Source organism: Bombus flavifrons, unplaced genomic scaffold, assembly GCF_040668555.2.
Source record: "Bombus flavifrons isolate JBK064 unplaced genomic scaffold, iyBomFlav1_principal scaffold0048, whole genome shotgun sequence".
In the NCBI taxonomy this organism is placed as follows: Eukaryota; Metazoa; Arthropoda; class Insecta; order Hymenoptera; family Apidae; genus Bombus; species Bombus flavifrons.
Genome location: NW_027184793.1, coordinates 571 through 14,086, shown reverse-complemented (window position 1 = coordinate 14,086; position 13,516 = coordinate 571). Strand labels below are relative to the sequence as shown.

Below are 13,516 nucleotides of genomic sequence, written 5' to 3'. Positions count from 1 at the left end.
CATCGGAGAGATCGGCGCCACCAGGGGCGGCCTCGGGTCCGTGTGGATCAAATGCCCGGTGGCAGGAGCCCGCAAACTAGCCCAGGCGGGGAAAATCGCCCTGGGTTGGTCGACAGCCAGGATCAGAGCGATCCCGAAGCGGCCCCTCCAGTGCTTCAAGTGCCTGGAGCTGGGGCACGTGCGCGCAACGTGCGTGTCCGGTGTGGATCGCGGGCATCTGTGCTACAGGTGCGGCGGTAGCGGACATCGAGCCAGAGGCTGTCCGGCCTCTGCTCCCAAGTGCCCTCTGTGCGAGTCGCTCGGGGCACCCGCCAACCACAGGATGGGCGGGGCGGCCTGCGCGCCCCCGAAGACCAAGAAGAAGAGGAGACCAATCCGCGAGCCAGCGGCGGAAAAGAGTCCAGGAAGCGCCGCGAAAGCAGCAGCGGCGGATGGTCGGGAGGAGGCCATGGAGATGACCGCGTAATTCGAGCGCCTCCTCCAATGCAACCTCGGTAGGTCGAGAAGAGCGCAAGATCTGCTCTCTCAGACCATCCGAGAGAACGAGGTCGCCCTCGCGGCGGTGGCCGAGCCGTACCGCGTTCCCGACGCTCCCAACTGGATCGCGGACCTGGACGGAGCCACGGCGATAACTTGGACGTCAGCCTCGAGCGCCCCCGGCGTTCCGCTCGATCGCGGCCGCGGCTTCGTCGCGGTCGAGTGGGCTAGGATAGCGGTGGTGGCCGTCTACGTCTCCCCCAACATCGGCCTGGACGCGTACGGGGACTTTCTGGACGGGGTCGGCGAGTGCGTCAGGAGATGCCTCCCCCGCCAGGCGCTCGTCCTCGGGGACTTTAACGCCCATTCCACGCAATGGGGAAACCCCGGTACCAACTCTCGGGGAAGGATGCTCACCGACTGGGCCGCGGGCCTCGGGCTCGTGCTGGCGAACAGAGGCTCGGCGAGCACCTGCGTGGCATGGAGAGGGTCCTCCGTGGTCGACGTCACGTGGACTACCCCGGAGCTGTTCAGGCGGATCCACGACTGGAGAGTGGCCGAGGGGATGGAAACGCTGTCCGACCACCTCTACATACTGATGGAGGTGGCCCCCGAGGCTACACAGGCCGACAACGACGACGACGCCCGACGACGAGGAGGGAATCGATCCCGCCCACCACCTAGATGGCGGCTCAAGGAGAGGGACAAGGACCTGCTGCGGGCGGCGGCCACCGTCTCCGCCTGGAGTTGGGACGCCCGACGGACAACAGGAGCAGCATCATCGTTGGAAAGCGTCGACGAGGAGGCGGAAGAACTTCGCCGACGCATGAGCGCGGCGTGCGACGCCTCGATGCCGCGCTCCGTCCCGGGCGGTAGACGCGATCGCCGCGTGTACTGGTGGACACCGGAGATCGCGGAGCTGCGAGCGAGCTGCGTCCGAGCCCGCAGAAGATTCCTGAGGGCCCGCCGTCGCAGGCTGACGCGCGACGAAGAGGAGATCTCCAGCTGCTACGAGGCGTACAGAGAGGCGAGACGCACTCTTCAGCGGGAGATCAAGATCGCGAAAGCTCGGTGCTGGGCAGAGCTGGTCGAGGCGGTCGAATCCGATCCGTGGGGGCGCCCCTACAAGATAGCGACGAAGAAGTTGCGACCTACGGCGCCCCCGCTGACCGCGAACATGGACCCGGTGCTGCTGAACAAGGTCATCGGTACTCTGTTCCCACCGGAAGACAGGGACGCGGGACGATCAGCGCCATCCTCCTTCTTCGGCGGCGACGACGACGAGGAGGCGGTGACGACGACGACGGAGTGGAGCGAGGAGCTCGGAGTCACCGAAGAGGAGCTCTTCGAAGCCACGAGAAGGATGGCATCCCGCGACGTGGCACCGGGTCCGGACGGAATCCCAGGCCGAGTGTGGGCGGAGACGATCGACGCCATGGCTCCCCGCCTGCGACACCTGTACACCAGATGCCTGAGGGAGGGTGCCTACCCCCGGACGTGGCGGACGGCGAGACTGGTTCTGCTGCGGAAAGAGGATCGTCCGCCGGACTCGCCGTCCGCGTACAGGCCCATATGCCTGCTCGACGAGGTGGGAAAGCTGTTCGAGCGAATCATCGCCGCCCGTCTGGAGGCTCACATGACGGAGAGGACGCCCGGATGGCACGAAAGCCAGTACGGATTTCGCCGAGGCCGCTCGACGGTGGACGCGGTGAGGCGAGTCCGATCCATGGCCGAGGACACGGTCGCTCGTCAGGGGGTGGGATTGGCGGTATCGCTGGACGTCACGAACGCCTTCAACTCCATCCCCTGGACCAGGATAGTGGAAGCCCTGCGATACTTCGAGGTTCCGGCCTATCTCGTCGAGGTGATCCGGGCGTACTTGAGCGACCGATGGATCCTGTACAGCGGAAAGGACGGGGAAGAAAGAAGACGCGTCGAGCGCGGCGTGCCACAGGGCTCGGTCCTGGGACCCATACTGTGGATCACGGCCTACGACTCGGTCCTCCGATGCCCCGTGCCCCCGGGCGCGGGCCTGGTCTGCTACGCCGACGACACGCTGGTCCTGGCCGGGGGACGATGGTGGAACGAGGCGGTGAACAACGCGGAGAACGCCACGGCATGCGCGGTACGCGCCATTCGGACGCTCGGGCTGAGAGTGTCGCCTGCCAAATCCGAGGCCCTTTGGTTCTTCGACCAACGCCGCAGAGGAACCCCTCCTCCCGACCTCTCCGTGACCATCGACGGAGAAGAGGTGCCGGTGAGACGCCAGATGAGATACCTGGGTCTCACCATCGACAGCGGATGGACGTTCGGACCGCACTTCGAGCTCCTGGTCCCCAGGGTGACAGCCGCGGCCAACGCCCTGTGCGGCCTCCTACCGAACATCGGCGGAGCAGGACTGGGAGTCCGCCGACTCTACGAGGGAGTGGTCCGGTCCCGAGTCCTCTACGGGGCTCCCGTCTGGGCCGAAGATCTGGCGGCGAGTCGTCGCAGCCTGGTCCTGGTGAGAAGATTGCAGCGGACGATCGCCATCCGCATCGCCAGAGGATACAGGACGGTGTCCTACGCGTCGGCGACCGTGCTGGCGGCGTCCCCGCCGTTCGAGCTGCAGGCCCTCGCGCTCCGAAGGGTGTACGAACACCTGAGAGGTCCGAGCTCGGACGGGCGCTCGACGTCGACGCCACCGTCCAACAGCCAGACGGTCCGAAACATTCGGGAGGAGACGAAGTCGGAGATCTGGGAGCGATGGCGCTCTCGGCTGGTGGAGGAGGACGCCGTACGACCACATCGCGCCGTTCGCGCCGTGCTTCCGAACTGGGACGCCTGGAGAGAACACGGCGGGGTCCCGCTAACCTTCAGGACGACGCAGGTGCTCACCGGCCACGGAGTATTCGGCGAGTACCTGCTCAGGATTCGGCGGGAGGTGACGTCCATCTGTCACCACTGCGAGGAAGAGGAGGACACGGCGCAGCACACGCTGGAGCACTGCCCGGCGTGGGCAGAACCGCGACGCGTCCTGCGGCTCGACATCGGCGAGAGATTAGCCCCCGAAGCGGTCGTCGAGGCGATGCTAAGAGGGCGCCAGGAGTTCGTCGCCGTCCGCACGTACTGCGAGCAAGTGATGCTCGCGAAGGAGCGGGCGGAAAGAGACCGTGAAAGATCGCGCCATCCCTCGAGGACGTCGCAGCAGCATCAGAGAAACACCAGACGCCACGAAGGCGCGGCGCAGCCGCCGCCTTAGGAGCGTGAGAACAGGATCGAGGCGTTAGGGGGCGTGGTCCCCCCCTAACGGACCAAACAAGAACAGGACGTCTCCCTTCAAGATCTACAGGGAGATAGACGACAGGGGGCACCCCGGTAGTACTTCGCAAGAGAGCCCGGGTGTCCCTCGACCAAACGTCAGGACAGGCCACCGTGGAGTTTTAGTCGGTAAGAGTCCGACACTACCCGCTGCTGTTTTCACAGTAGCGGGTGTCCATGAGGATTTCTCCACGTAAAAAAAAAAAAAAAAAAAAAGGTTGGGGTTAGGTTGGGGTTAGGTTAGGTTGGGGTTAGGTTGGGGTTAGGTTGGGGTTAGGTTGGGGTTAGGTTGGGGTTAGGTTGGGGTTAGGTTGGGGTTAGGTTGGGGTTAGGTTGGGGTTAGGTTGGGGTTAGGTGTACTTGCTTCGGCAGTACATTTACTAAAATTGGAACGATACAGAGAAGATTAGCATGGCCCTGCGCAAGGATGACACGCAAAATCGTGAAGCGTTCCACATTTTTGGGGAGCACGAGGCGGGTATGGGTTCCCAGGTCGTAGGACCACGCCCTGGGAAACCCCGATGGATCTGATGCTCTCCTATAGTCGGGTGGCGGCTGGTCGGTGCCTTTGGTACCCGTCGGTTCGCTGATCCGGTGCGGAGAACTTCGGAGAAGTTGGTGGGCCCATATCTGCCAAGACCACTCACCTCACCTTCTCGTGGGGCTCCCCGTCACCCTGCACCGGCCTTGACCGGGGTAGGGTGCGAAAGAGTGAGTGGCACCAGGATGCAGATTTGTTGACGACCCGGCGACCAAACAAACAAACCAAACATGGAAGATAAGAAACTAGGTAAAAACGTTTACGGTGCAGGGGAGGGAGACCCCAGTACCGGCGCAGTCGTGGGTAGTCAAGTGGGCCCCGCTGCGTCGTCATCTCACGACCACGGCCGTTCGAGGGTGGACCGCCAGGCCCCCGGACGTGTTTCTGCGTCTGGCGAGGACAACGGGATGGAGATGGCGGAGGAATCTCCAAGGAGGAGGAGCACGAGGAGCTCGCTCAGGAGCACGGACAGGCCGGAGTACGCTTTTCTCGCTCCGCCCCTGGTCGACTATGCCACGTCATCGGTGGCAGTAGGGCCGCGGACGCGAGTAAGGTCCGACGACGAGGAGTCCGTCGCCTCGATCTCGTCGCGTTCGTCGCTGGCCTCTGCGACGTCCAGGGGTAAGAAGAGGAGGGTCGCCATTACGACCCCGGACGTGCCCGAGGAACTGGACATCCTCGTAAGGACGAGCTCGCCCGCGGAGGTCAGCGCGGAGGTGACGATGCGCATCTCCGAAATCATGAGGGTTGCGACGATATCGTCCAACCTGAAAGGAACGTGCATAAAGGCACTAAAAGACGCGGCGAGCTATCTCACCGCCGCCTGGAAGCACGAGTCCTGCAGGAGAAGGACCGGACAAGCGCGCGACAGCGACGTCGTAGACACGAGGCTGTCCGCGGTGGAGCAAGAGAACGCAGCCCTCCGCCAACAGCTGGCGATATTGACTGCTCGCGTTCAGGAGTGTCCGCGATGCACCGGCCCAATGTGCGAGTATGGCCGTCCTCCGCGGGAAGACAACAGCGACAGGGCACGCCTAGATGCCCTGGAGAAGGAGGTCCGGGAGCTCAGACCCTCCATCGTCAAGGACATCGAGGAGCTGCTCGGGAACCGACGACCAAGGACCCCCGACGCACGTCGAAGCGCGGACCGCCCCGCTACTCTACGTGCCTCCCAAACTGCGTCGCTACCGAAGGAGCAGGAGGGTGGCGAGACGTGGACAGTGGTGGAATCAAGGGGGAAGAGGCAACGGAAGAAGCGGAAGAAGACAGCCGCCGCCGCCGCCGCCGCCGCTGCCGCCGCCGCTGGAGTCGAGACGGCGAGAAACGGGGCGACCGTGGCTCCGCCGGCGACGAGCGGACGCCAGCGGCCACCGCAGTCAAGGACGACAGGCGCGCCGAAACCGAGCGCCGCCGCAGCGAAAAGAGGACCGCCGCAGGCACCCAAGACGGTCACGCTCCCTAGAGCACCGCGAACATCCGCGGTGACTCTGACGTTGAACGAGGGAGCCAGGATGTCGTACGCCGACGTGCTGGAGGCAGCCAGAGCGAAGGTCCCGCTCTCGGAGGTGGGTGTGGAGTCCGTCGACATGAGGAAGGCGATGACGGGCGCCATAATCATCAGAGTCCCTGGGGACAGGGACAGGGGAAAGGCGACGCTGCTGGCGACGCGTCTGGCCGAGGCGCTGGATCCGACGGCGGTGAGAGTCGCCACACCAACCAGGATGGCCGAGCTCCGGGTGACCGGGATCGACATCTCGGTCAAAAAGGACGAACTGCGGCGAGCTTTGGCCTCGGCCGCAGGATGCGGCTGCGCCGAGATGCACATCGGGGAGATCGGCGCCACCAGGGGCGGCCTCGGGTCCGTGTGGATCAAATGCCCGGTGGCAGGAGCCCGCAAACTAGCCCAGGCGGGAAAAATAGCCCTGGGTTGGTCGACAGCGAGGATCAGAGCGATCCCGAAGCGGCCCCTCCAGTGCTTCAAGTGCCTGGAGCTGGGGCACGTGCGCGCAACATGCGTGTCCGGGGTGGATCGCGGGCATCTGTGCTACAGGTGCGGCGGTAGCGGACATCGAGCCAGAGGCTGTCCGGCCTCTGCTCCCAAGTGCCCTCTGTGCGAGTCGCTCGGGGCACCCGCCAACCACAGGATGGGCGGGGCGGCCTGCGCTCCCCCGAAGACCAAGAAGAAGAGGAGACCAATCCGCGAGCCAGCGGCGGAAAAGTGTCCAGGAAGCGCCGCGAAAGCAGCAGCGGCGGATGGTCGGGAGGAGGCCATGGAGGTGACCGCGTAATTCGAGCGCCTCCTCCAATGCAACCTCGGTAGGTCGAGAAGAGCGCAAGATCTGCTCTCGCAGACCATCCGAGAGAACGAGGTCGCCCTCGCGGCGGTGGCCGAGCCGTACCGCGTTCCCGACGCTCCCAACTGGATCGCGGACCTGGACGGAGCCACGACGATAACTTGGACGTCAGCCTCGAGTGCCCCCGGCGTTCCGCTCGATCGCGGCCGCGGCTTCGTCGCGGTCGAGTGGGCTGGAATAGCGGTGGTGGCCGTCTACGTCTCCCCCAACATCGGCCTGGATGCGTACGGGGACTTTCTGGACAGGGTCGGCGAGTGCGTCAGGAGATGCCTTCCCCGCCAGGCGCTCGTCCTCGGGGACTTTAACGCCCATTCCACGCAATGGGGAAACCCCGGTACCAACTCTCGGGGAAGGATGCTCACCGACTGGGCCGCGGGTCTCGGGCTCGTGCTGGCGAACAGAGGCTCGGCGAGCACCTGCGTGGCATGGAGAGGGTCCTCCGTGGTCGACGTCACGTGGACTACCCCGGAGCTGTTCAGGCGGATCCACGACTGGAGAGTGGCCGAGGGGATGGAAACGCTATCCGACCACCTCTACATACTGATGGAGGTGGCCCCCGAGGCTACACACGCCGACAACGACGACGACGACGCCCGACGACGAGGAGAAAACCGATCCCGCCCACCACCGAGATGGCGGCTCAAGGAGAGGGACAAGGACCTGCTGCGGGCGGCGGCCACCGTCTCCGCCTGGAGTTGGGACGCCCGACGGACAACAGCAGCAGCTGCAGCATCGTTGGAAAGCGTCGACGAGGAGGCGGAAGAACTTCGCCGACGCATGAGCGCGGCGTGCGACGCCTCGATGCCGCGCTCCGTCCCGGGCGGTAGACGCGATCGCTGCGTGTACTGGTGGACACCGGAGATCGCGGAGCTGCGAGCGAACTGCGTCCGAGCCCGCAGAAGATTCCTGAGGGCCCGCCGTCGCAGGCTGACGCGCGACGAAGAGGAGATCTCCAGCTGCTACGAGGCGTACAGAGAGGCGAGACGCACTCTTCAGCGGGAGATCAAGATCGCGAAAGCTCGGTGCTGGGCTGAGCTGGTCGAGGCGGTCGAATCCGATCCGTGGGGGCGGCCGTACAAGATAGCGACGAAGAAGTTGCGACCTACGGCGCCCCCGCTGACCGCGAACATGGACCCGGTGCTGCTGAACAAGGTCATCGGTACTCTGTTCCCACCGGAAGACAGGGACGCGGGACGATCAGCGCCATCCTCCTGCTTCGGCGGCGACGACGACGACGAGGAGGCGGTGACGACGACGGAGTGGAGCGAAGAGCTCGGAGTCACCGAAGAGGAGCTCTTCGAAGCCACGAGAAGGATGGCATCCCGCGACGTGGCACCGGGTCCGGACGGAATCCCAGGCCGAGTGTGGGCGGAGACGATCGACGCCATGGCTCCCCGCCTGCGACACCTGTACACCAGATGCCTGAGGGAGGGTGCCTACCCCCGGACGTGGCGGACGGCGAGATTGGTTCTGCTGCGGAAAGAGGATCGTCCGCCGGACTCGCCGTCCGCGTACAGGCCTATATGCCTGCTCGACGAGGTGGGAAAGCTGTTCGAGCGAATCATCGCCGCCCGTCTGGAGGCTCACATGACGGAGAGGACGCCCGGATGGCACGAAAGCCAGTACGGATTTCGCCGAGGCCGCTCGACGGTGGACGCGGTGAGGCGAGTCCGATCCATGGCCGAGGACACGGTCGCCCGCCAGGGGGTGGGATTGGCGGTATCGCTGGACGTCACGAACGCCTTCAACTCCATCCCCTGGACCAGGATAGTGGAAGCCCTCCGATACTTCGAGGTTCCGGCCTATCTCGTCGGGGTGATTCGGGCGTACCTGAGCGACCGGTGGATCCTGTACAGCGGAAAGGACGGGGAAGAGAGAAGACGCGTCGAGCGCGGCGTGCCACAGGGCTCGGTCCTGGGACCCATACTGTGGATCACGGCCTACGACTCGGTCCTCCGATGCCCCGTGCCCCCGGGCGCGGGCCTGGTCTGCTACGCCGACGACACGCTGGTTCTGGCCGGGGGACGATGGTGGAACGAGGCGGTGAACAACGCGGAGAACGCCGTGGCATGCGCGGTACGCGCCATTCGGACGCTCGGGCTGAGAGTGTCGCCGGCCAAATCCGAGGCCCTTTGGTTCTTCGACCAACGCCGCAGAGGAACCCCTCCTCCCGACCTCTCCGTGACCATCGACGGAGAAGAGGTGCCGGTGAGACACCAGATGAGATACCTGGGTCTCACCATCGACAGCGGATGGACGTTCGGACCGCACTTCGAGCTCCTGGTCCCCAGGGTGACAGCCGCGGCCAACGCCTTGTGCGGCCTCCTACCGAACATCGGCGGAGCAGGACTGGGAGTCCGCCGACTCTACGAGGGAGTGGTCCGGTCCCGAGTCCTCTACGGGGCTCCCGTCTGGGCCGAAGATCTGGCGGCGAGTCGTCGCAGCCTGGTCCTGGTGAGAAGATTGCAGCGGACGATCGCCATCCGCATCGCCAGAGGATACAGGACGGTGTCCTACGCGTCGGCGACCGTGCTGGCGGCGTCCCCGCCGTTCGAGCTGCAGGCCCTCGCGCTCCGAAGGGTGTACGAACACCTGAGAGGTCCGAGCTCGGACAGGCGCTCGACGTCGACGCCACCGTCCAACAGCCAGACGGTCCGAAACATTCGGGAGGAGACGAAGTCGGAGGTCTGGGAGCGATGGCGCTCTCGGCTGGTGGAGGAGGACGCCGTGCGGCCACATCGCGCCGTTCGCGCCGTGCTTCCGAACTGGGACGCCTGGAGAGAACACGGCGGGGTCCCGCTAACCTTCAGGACGACGCAGGTGCTCACCGGCCACGGAGTATTCGGCGAGTACCTGCTCAGGATTCGGCGGGAGGTGACGTCCATCTGTCACCACTGCGAGGAAGAGGAGGACACGGCGCAGCACACGCTGGAGCACTGCCCGGCGTGGGCAGAACCGCGACGCGTCCTGCGGCTCGACATCGGCGAGAGATTAGCCCCAGAAGCGGTCGTCGAGGCGATGCTCAGAGGGCGCCAGGAGTTCGTCGCCGTCCGCACATACTGCGAGCAAGTGATGCTCGCGAAGGAGCGGGCGGAAAGAGACCGAGAAAGATCGCGCCATCCCTCGAGGACGTCGCAGCAACATCAGAGAAACACCAGACGCCACGAAGGCGCGGCGCAGCCGCCGCCTTAGGAGCGTGAGAACAGGATCGAGGCGTTAGGGGGTGTGGTCCCCCCCTAACGGACCAAACAAGAACAGGACGTCTCCCTTCAAGATCTACAGGGAGATAGACGACAGGGGGCACCCCGGTAGTACTTCGCAAGAGAGCCCGGGTGTCCCTCGACCAAACGTCAGGACAGGCCACCGTGGAGTTTTAGTCGGTAAGAGTCCGACACTACCCGCGGCTGTGAAACAGCGGCGGGTGTCCATGAGGATTTCTCCACGTAAAAAAAAAAAAAAAAAAAAAAAAAAAAAAAAAAAAAAAAAAAAAAAAAAAAAAAAAAAAAAAAAAAAAAAAAAAAAAAAAGGTTGGGGTTAGGTTGGGGTTAGGTTGGGGTTAGGTTGGGGTTAGGTTGGGGTTAGGTTGGGGTTAGGTTGGGGTTAGGTTGGGGTTAGGTTGGGGTTAGGTTGGGGTTAGGTTTCCCTCGACCAAACGTCAGGACAGGCCACCGTGGAGTTTTAGTCGGTAAGAGTCCGACACTACCCGCGGCTGTGAAACAGCGGCGGGTGTCCATGAGGATTTCTCCACGTAAAAAAAAAAAAAAAAAAAAAAAAAAAAAAAAAAAAAAAAAAAAAAAAAAAAAAAAAGGTTGGGGTTAGGTTGGGGTTAGGTTGGGGTTAGGTTGGGGTTAGGTTGGGGTTAGGTTGGGGTTAGGTTGGGGTTAGGTTGGGGTTAGGTTAGGTTGGGGTTAGGTTGGGGTTAGGTTGGGGTTGGGGTTAGGTTGGGGTTAGGTTGGGGTTAGGTTGGGGTTAGGTTAGGTTGGGGTTAGGTTGGGGTTAGGTTGGGGTTAGGTTGGGGTTAGGTTGGGGTTAGGTTGGGGTTAGGTTGGGGTTAGGTTGGGGTTAGGTTGGGGTTAGGTTGGGGTTAGGTTGGGGTTAGGTTGGGGTTAGGTTGGGGTTAGGTTGGGGTTAGGTTAGGTTGGGGTTAGGTTGGGGGTTAGGTTGGGGTTAGGTTGGGGTTAGGTTGGGGTTAGGTTGGGGTTAGGTTGGGGTTAGGTTGGGGTTAGGTTAGGTTGGGGTTAGGTTGGGGTTAGGTTGGGGTTAGGTTGGGGTTAGGTTGGGGTTAGGTTGGGGTTAGGTTGGGGTTAGGTTGGGGTTAGGTTGGGGTTAGGTTGGGGTTAGGTTGGGGTTAGGTTGGGGTTAGGTTGGGGTTAGGTTGGGGTTAGGTTAGGTTGGGGTTAGGTTGGGGTTAGGTTAGGTTGGGGTTAGGTTGGGGTTAGGTTGGGGTTAGGTTGGGGTTAGGTTGGGGTTAGGTTGGGGTTAGGTTGGGGTTAGGTTGGGGTTAGGTTGGGGTTAGGTTGGGGTTAGGTTGGGGTTAGGTTGGGGTTAGGTTGGGGTTAGGTTGGGGTTAGGTTGGGGTTAGGTTGGGGTTAGGTTGGGGTTAGGTTGGGGTTAGGTTGGGGTTAGGTTGGGGTTAGGTTGGGGTTAGGTTGGGGTTAGGTTGGGGTTAGGTTGGGGTTAGGTTGGGGTTAGGTTGGGGTTAGGTTGGGGTTAGGTTGGGGTTAGGTTGGGGTTAGGTTGGGGTTAGGTTGGGTTAGGTTGGGGTTAGGTTGGGGTTAGGTTGGGGTTAGGTTGGGGTTAGGTTGGGGTTAGGTTGGGGTTAGGTTGGGGTTAGGTTGGGGTTAGGTTGGGGTTAGGTTGGGGTTAGGTTGGGGTTAGGTTGGGGGTTAGGTTAGGTTGGGGTTAGGTTGGGGTTAGGTGGGTTAGGTTGGGGTTAGGTTGGGGTTAGGTTGGGTTAGGTTGGGGTTAGGTTGGGGTTAGGTTGGGGTTAGGTTGGGGTTAGGTTAGGTTGGGGTTAGGTTGGGGTTAGGTTGGGGTTAGGTTGGGGTTAGGTTGGGGTTAGGTTGGGGTTAGGTTAGGTTGGGGTTAGGTTGGGGTTAGGTTAGGTTGGGGTTAGGTTGGGGTTAGGTTGGGGTTAGGTTGGGGTTAGGTTGGGGTTAGGTTGGGGTTAGGTTGGGGTTAGGTTGGGGTTAGGTTGGGGTTAGGTTGGGGTTAGGTTGGGGTTAGGTTGGGGTTAGGTTGGGGTTAGGTTGGGGTTAGGTTGGGGTTAGGTTGGGGTTAGGTTGGGGTTAGGTTGGGGTTAGGTTGGGGTTAGGTTGGGGTTAGGTTGGGGTTAGGTTGGGGTTAGGTTGGGGTTAGGTTGGGGTTAGGTTGGGGTTAGGTTGGGGTTAGGTTGGGGTTAGGTTGGGGTTAGGTTGGGGTTAGGTTGGGGTTTGGTTGGGGTTAGGTTAGGTTGGGGTTAGGTTGGGGTTAGGTTGGGGTTAGGTTGGGGTTAGGTTGGGGTTAGGTTGGGGTTAGGTTGGGGTTAGGTTGGGGTTAGGTTGGGGTTAGGTTGGGGTTAGGTTGGGGTTAGGTTGGGGTTAGGTGGGGTTAGGTTGGGGTTAGGTTGGGGTTAGGTTGGGGTTAGGTTGGGGTTAGGTTAGGTTGGGGTTAGGTTGGGGTTAGGTTGGGGTAGGTTGGGGTTAGGTTGGGGTTAGGTTGGGGTTAGGTTGGGGTTAGGTTGGGGTTAGGTTGGGGTTAGGTTGGGGTTAGGTTGGGGTTAGGTTGGGGTTAGGTTAGGTTGGGGTTAGGTTGGGGTTAGGTTGGGGTTAGGTTGGGGTTAGGTTGGGGTTAGGTTGGGGTTAGGTTGGGGTTAGGTTGGGGTTAGGTTGGGGTTAGGTTGGGGTTAGGGGTTAGGTTGGGGTTAGGTTGGTTAGGTTGGGGTTAGGTTGGGGTTAGGTGGGGTTAGGTTGGGGTTAGGTTGGGGTTAGGTTGGGGTTAGGTTGGGGTTAGGTTGGGGTTAGGTTGGGGTTAGGTTGGGGTTAGGTTGGGGTTAGGTTGGGGTTAGGTTGGGTTAGGTTGGGGTTAGGTTGGGGTTAGGTTGGGGTTAGGTTGGGGTTAGGTTGGGGTTAGGTTGGGGTTAGGTTGGGGTTAGGTTGGGGTTAGGTTGGGGTTAGGTTGGGGTTAGGTTGGGTTAGGTTGGGGTTAGGTTGGGGTTAGGTTGGGGTTAGGTTGGGGTTAGGTTGGGGTTAGGTTGGGGTTAGGTTGGGGTTAGGTTGGGGTTAGGTTGGGGTTAGGTTGGGGTTAGGTTGGGGTTAGGTTGGGGTTAGGTGGGTTAGGTTGGGTTAGGTTGGGGTTAGGTTGGGGTTAGGTTGGGGTTAGGTTGGGGTTAGGTTGGGGTTAGGTTAGGTTGGGGTTAGGTTGGGGTTAGGTTGGGTTAGGTTGGGGTTAGGTTGGGGTTAGGTTGGGGTTAGGTTGGGGTTAGGTTGGGGTTAGGTTAGGTTGGGGTTAGGTTGGGGGTTAGGTTGGGGTTAGGTTGGGGTTAGGTTGGGGTTAGGTTGGGGTTAGGTTGGGGTTAGGTTGGGGTTAGGTTGGGGTTAGGTTGGGGTTAGGTTGGGGTTAGGTGGGGTTAGGTTAGGTTGGGGTTAGGTTGGGGTTAGGTTGGGGTTAGGTTGGGGTTAGGTTGGGGTTAGGTTGGGGTTAGGTTGGGGTTAGGTTGGGGTTAGGTTGGGGTTAGGTTGGGGTTAGGTTGGGGTTAGGTTGGGGTTAGGTTGGGGTTAGGTTGGGGTTAGGTTGGGGTTAGGTTGGGGTTAGGTTGGGGTTAGGTTGGGGTTAGGTTGGGGTTAGGTTGGGGTTAGGTTGGGGT

At 61.8% G+C, this 13,516-nt stretch overlaps 1 non-coding gene across 1 annotated transcript; it reads left to right on the top strand.

The window, feature by feature from the left end:
• Positions 1–4,133: 4,133 nt before the first annotated feature.
• On the top strand, positions 4,134–4,239 carry LOC138189452 (U6 spliceosomal RNA). The gene has a single exon (XR_011176044.1). It is a non-coding gene; the product is annotated as a U6 spliceosomal RNA (small nuclear RNA).
• The last annotated feature ends 9,277 nt before the right edge of the window (positions 4,240–13,516 follow it).